A 6,112-nucleotide genomic window follows, 5' to 3' on the forward strand; every position below is an offset into this window, starting at 1 on the left:
AATGCTGGTGCGAACCCGGGAGCGCTCCGATGTGTGCTCCAAGGTGCGGCGTGCACGAAGTCCGAGCCCGGTTTGCCCCGGGTGCGCACCTCGCGTGCACCTTCGCCGGGGTGAGCACCTTGGTGTGCAGACCTTGGTTGGGTTGCGCGCCCTGGTGCGCACCAAGGAGCGCTCTGAAGTGTGCTCCAAGGTGCGGCGTGCACGAAGTCGGAGCCCGGTTTGCCCCGGGTGTGCACCTCGGGTGCGCACCTCGCGTGCACCTTCGCTGCGGTGGGCACCTTGGCTGGGTTGCGCGCCTTGGTGGGCACCATGCAGTGCACGAAGTCGGAGCCCGGATTGCCCCGGGCGCGCACCTCCGCCAGGGTGGGCACCTTGGTGCGCACAACTTGCCTGGGCTGCGCACCAGGAAGGGCTCAAGATGGCACCCGCGTTCCGTTTTTTTCACTATCTTTCAGAACGGAAATTTTAAAATCTCGTTTTTTTTTGCCTTTTCTGGAAATTAGTGAAGGCAGCGCATCAAAGGTGCGCAACGCTGGTGCGAACCTGGGAGCGCTCCGATGTGTGCTCCAAGGTGCGGCGTGCACGAAGTCGGACCCCGGTTTGCCCCGGGTGCGCACCTCGCGTGCACCTTGGTGCACACACCTTGGCTGGGTTGCGCGCCCTGGTGGGCACCATGGTGCGCACCAAGGAGCGCTCCGAAGTGTGCTCCAAGGTGCGGCGTGCACGAAGTCGGAGCCCGGTTTGCCCCGGGTGCGCACCTCGCGTGCACCTTCGCCGCGGTGGGCACCATGGCGTGCACGAAGTCGGAGCCCGGTTTGCCCCGGGTGCGCACCTCGCGTGCACCTTCGCCGGGGTGGGCACCTTGGTGTGCAGACCTTGGCTGGGTTGCGCGCCCTGGTGGGCACCATGGTGCGCACCAAGGAGCGCTCCGAAGTGTGCTCCAAGGTGCGGCCTGCACGAAGTCGGAGCCCGGTTTGCCCCGGGTGTGCACCTCGGGTGGGCACCTTGGTGCGCATGCCTTGCCTGGGCTGCGCACCAGGGCGGGCTCAAGATGGCACCCGCGTTCCTTTTTTTTCACTATCTTTCAAAACGGAAATTTTAAAATCTCATTTTTTTTTGCCTTTTTCTGGAAATTAGTGAAGGCAGCGCATCAAAGGTGCGCACCTCGCTGCCCACCACGGTGCGCAACGCCGGTGGGCACCCGGGAGTGCTTCGAAGTGTGCTCCAAGGTGCTGCGTGCACGTTGTCGGAGCCCGGTTTGCCCCGGGTGCGCACCTCGCGTGCACCTTCGTCGGGGTGGGCACCTTGGCTGGGTTTGCCCCGGCTGCGCTCCGAAGCGGGGTTATTGGAGCGCCGCCTCTTTTTTTGTCGGAGCGTTTGGTGGGGTTTCTCGCATTGGCTCTTCCGAGGCCCGGTTGCCACCCTGGCGCGCACGAAGTCGGAAGTAGGGTTAATTGCCCGGGTGCGCACCTTTGCCAGGGTGGGCACCTTACCTGGGCTGCGCACCAGGGCGGGCTCAAGATGGCACGCGGGTTCCGTTTTTTTCACTATCTTTCAAAACGGAAATTTTAAAATCTCCTTTTTTTTTTGCCTTTTCTGGAAATTAGTGAAGGCAGCGCATCAAAGGTGCGCACCTCGCTGCCCACCTTGGTGTGCTCTGAGGTGCGCACCCGGGAGCGCTACGAAGTGTGCTCCAAGGTGCGGCGTGCACGTTGTCGGAGCCCGGTTTGCCCCGGGTGCGCACCTCGCCTGCACCTTGGCCGGGGTGGGCACCTTGGCTGGGTTTGCCCAGGGTGCGCTCCGAAGCGGGGTTACTGGAGCGCCCCCTCTTTTTTTGTCAGAGCGTTTGGTGGGGTTTCTCGCATTGGCTCTTCCCAGGCCCGGTTGTTGGGTGCGCTCCCACCCTGGCGCGCGCGAAGTTGGAAGTTGGGTTAATTGCCCGGGCGCGCACCTTCGCCAGGGTGGGCACCTTGGTGCGCACACCTTGGCTGGGCTGCGCACCAGGGCGGGCTCAAGATGGCACCAGCATTCCCTTTTTCTCACTATCTTTCAAAACGGAAATTTTAAAATCTCGTTTTTTTTTTGCCTTTTATGGAAATTAGTGAAGGCATCGCATCAAAGGTGCGCACCTCGCTGCCCACCTTGGTGTGCTCCGAGGTGCCCACCACGGTGCGCAACGCCGGTGCGAACCCGGGAGCGCCCCGATGTGTGCTCCAAGGTGCGGCGTGCACGAAGTCGGACCCCGGTTTGCCCCGGGTGCGCACCTCGCGTGCACCTTGGTGCGCACACCTTGGCTGGGTTGCGCGGCCTGGTGGGCACCATGGTGCGCACCAAGGAGCGCTCCGAAGTGTGCTCCAAGGTGCGGCGTGCACGAAGTCGGAGCCCGGTTTGCCCCGGGTACGCACCTCGCGTGCACCTTCGCCGGGGTGGGCACCTCGGCTGGGTTGCGCGCCCTGGTGCGCACCAAGGAGCGCTCCGAAGTGTGCTCCAAGGTGCGGCGTGCACGAAGTCGGAGCCCGGTTTGCCCCGGGTGCGCACCTTCGCCGCGGTGCGCACCATGGCGTGCACGAAGTCGGAGCCCGGTTTGCCCCGGGTGCGCACCTCGCGTGCACCTTCGGCGGGGTTGCGCGCCCTGGTGGGCACCATGGTGCGCACCAAGGAGCGCTCCGAAGTGTGCTCCAAGGTGCGGCGTGCACGAAGTCGGAGCCCGGTTTGCCCCGGGTGCGCACCTCGCGTGCACCTTCGGCGGGGTTGCGCGCCCTGGTGGGCACCATGGTGCGCACCAAGGAGCGCTCCGAAGTGTGCTCCAAGGTGCGGCGTGCACGAAGTCGGAGCCCGGTTTGCCCCGGGTGCGCACCTCGCGTGCACCTTCGCCGCGGTGGGCACCATGGCGTGCACGAAGTCGGAGCCCGGTTTGCCCCGGGTGCGCACCTCGCGTGCACCTTCGCCGGGGTGGGCACCTCGGCTGGGTTGCGCGCCCTGGTGCGCACCAAGGAGCGCTCCGAAGTGTGCTCCAAGGTGCGGCGTGCACGAAGTCGGAGCCCGGTTTGCCCCGGGTGCGCACCTCGCGTGCACCTTCGCCAGGGTGGGCACCTCGGTGCGCACACCTTCTCAATGTTTTCTTGCCTTTTCTGGAAATTGGTGAAGGCAGCGCATCAAAGGTGCGCACCTCGGTGTGCTCCGAGGTGCGAACCCGAGAGCGCTCCGAGGTGCCCACGAAGTCGAAAGTCGGGTTAATTGCATTGTTTTCCCCGGGTGCGCTCCGAGGTGCGCAACATCGGCGCGCACCAAGGAGGGCTCCGAAGTGTGCTCCAAGGTGCGCACGATGGCGTGCACCTCTGGTGCGCACGATTCGGAGCTCGGTTTGACCGGGGTGCGCACACCTTGGCTGGGTTGCGCACCTTTTGTGCGCTCCAAGGTGCGCACGAAGTCGGAGCTCGGTTTGCCCCGGGTGCGCACCTTCGCCAGGGTGCGCACCTTGATGCGCACGCCTTGGCTGGGCTGCGCACCTTGGTGGGCGCCATGGTGCGCACCTTTCGTGCGCTCCAAGGTGCGCACGAAGTCGGAGCTCGGTTTGCCCCGGGTGCGCACCTTGGTGGGCGCCATGGTGCACTCCGAGGTGCCCAAGATTGGTGCGCACCAAGGAGCGCTCCGAAGTGCGCTCGAAGGTGCGCAGGTGCGCGCGAAGTCGAAAGTTGGGTTAATTGTCCGGTTTGCCTCGGGTGCGCACCTTGCGTGCACCTTCGCCAGGGTGGGCGCCTTGGTGCGCACACCTTGGCTGGGCTGCGCACCCGGGCGCGCACACCTTGGCACCCGCGTTTCCTTCATTTTAAATTTTTTTTTTTTACAATCTCTCAAGTGGGAAATTCTATAATCTCAACTTTTTTTGCCTTTTCAGGAAACTTTTGAATGGAGCGCATCATTGGTGCGCTCCGAAGTGTGCTCCAAAGCTCTCTCCAGCTGCGTGCACCTGCCCCGGCCGCGCACCCGGCCCCGCCCAGCTTCGCTCACCTGTCCCGGGCGTCTGGTGCGGAACCTTAGAGTAAGAAACATCACCGTGCACCTTGGCCAACGTGCGCGACTCGACCGAGCGCGCACTGGCCGAGGTGCACACCGATTTCACCTGGGTGCGCGCGCAGCACCTCGGGCGCACCGGGGTGCGCGCACAACGCCCGGGTTGCACCGTGGCCTGTGTGCTCGGGGCGCCTCGGGTGCGCGCTCGGTGTCGCCCCCGCGCGCGCGGTAGTGCGGGCAGCGCACCCCGGCCCGGCCCGGCCCCGACGAGAACGCAAACGGGCAAAAGGTTTATTCAAATAGCATTGCGACGCCCGGCGAAAAACTAAAAAAGGGTGCAACACCGGGACTTCCCGGGAGGTCACCCATCCCAGTACTACTCCGGCCCAAGCGCGCTTAACTGCGGAGTTCTGATGGGATCCGGTGCACTAACGCTGGTATGATCGCACCCGTTATGAGCTTGTCGCAGTGTGTACTTAGCAAACCGCGACCCACGTGCGAATCCACCCCGGCCACCCACCCCCGTCGAGGTGCACACCCTCCCTCGCGAAGTGCGCCCCGTTCGCCAAGTGTGAGCCCTGCCCGGGTGCGCGCACCTTGCTAGGGCGTCGGGTGTGCACCCGGCCCGGCCTACGTGCGTGCACCTGGAGGGGGCGTCGTGTGCGTGCAGTGTCCCGTCTGCAACGCGGTGCCCACACACCACCTCGGGCGCAACGACCTGCGCTCACATGTGGGCCGAGTGCACCTTGGTGCATGTTCGGGGCGCCTCGGGTGCACGCTCGATCTTGCCCCGGTGCACCAAGGCGCTCGGTTTGCCCCGGGTGCGCACTTGGTGCAAGGTGGGCACCCAAAATAGGGATCAAGCACCAAAACACAAGTTTCGGGATGCAAAATGGGACCCAAGGACCACAAATGCGTTCCAAGACCCATGATGGGTCCACGAGAACAAAAATGTGTTCCGAGACTTAATAAACAAATATTGGGTTTTAGGAGAAGAAACATGCTCTGATGCCCAAAACGAGAATCGACCCCGAAAAGGCCACAGGCCAAAAGTGGGATGCGAGACAAAAAAAAATGGGACCCGAGGACCAAAATTGGGTTCCCAGGTCGAAGACAGGGCAACCGGACAAGAAACGACCTCTAAGGCTCGAAATGAGTCCCGACGACTAAAACTTGACAAGAAGCACCCATCAGGCACCCAACTCGACACCCATGGGATGCCGACCCACCCGGGCTTCCACCTAGCACACCTTGGCACCCACCCACCCTCGCACCCAACCTCGCACCCAACTTAGCACCTTTGAACCCACATTGGCACTCACCCTGACCCTGGCACCTTGGAACCCACATTGGCACTCACCTTGACCCTGGCACCCACCTTTGCACTCACCTTGGGACCCACCCTGGCTCCCACCTCGGCACCCACCCAGACACCCACCTTGGTTCCTTGGCACCCACCTTGGATCCTTGGCACCCACCCCGACACCCACCTTGGCACGCAACTTGGCTACTTGCCACCCACCTTGGCTCCTTGACGCCCACCCCGACAACCACCCCGTGACCTACCCTGGCTAGGGTTGGTGCACACCCACCCTGGTGCCCACCTTGGCACCCACCCTATGACCCACCTTGGCACGCACCTTAGTACCCACCCCGTTACCCACCCTAGGACCCACCCCGTGACCCACCTTGGCCAGGGTGGGTGCACCCACCCTGGTGCCCACCTTGGCACCCACCCATCCTAGCACCCAGCCTGTGACCGGGCTTGGAACCCAACCTTGCACCCGCACCCGTCTTGGCCAGTGTGGGTGCGCACCCATCCTGGCACCCACGTTGTGACACACCCTTTAACCCACGCACCCTAGCACCCACGTTGGCACCCACCTTGGAACCCAACCTAGCAACTTGGCACCCACCCCGTGACCCACCTTGGCATCCACCATAGCAGTCGCCGACTTGGCACCCACCTCGGCACCCACCTTGACACTTGTGGACCCACCTTGCCACTCACCCTAGCATCGACCCATCCTAGCACCCACCCTGGCACCTTTGCACCCTAGCACTCACCCATCCTAGCACCTAACCTGTGACCCACCTT

The 6,112-nt window shown here is 63.6% G+C and overlaps 1 non-coding gene across 1 annotated transcript; it reads right to left on the bottom strand.

Moving 5' to 3' along the window:
* Positions 1–4,346: 4,346 nt before the first annotated feature.
* Positions 4,347–4,465, bottom strand: LOC131860669 (5S ribosomal RNA). Its single transcript, XR_009359763.1, has one exon. It is a non-coding gene; the product is annotated as a 5S ribosomal RNA (ribosomal RNA).
* Between the last annotated feature and the right edge of the window lie 1,647 nt (positions 4,466–6,112).

Source organism: Cryptomeria japonica, unplaced genomic scaffold (genome assembly GCF_030272615.1).
Source record: "Cryptomeria japonica unplaced genomic scaffold, Sugi_1.0 HiC_scaffold_15, whole genome shotgun sequence".
NCBI lineage: Eukaryota > Viridiplantae > Streptophyta > Pinopsida > Cupressales > Cupressaceae > Cryptomeria > Cryptomeria japonica.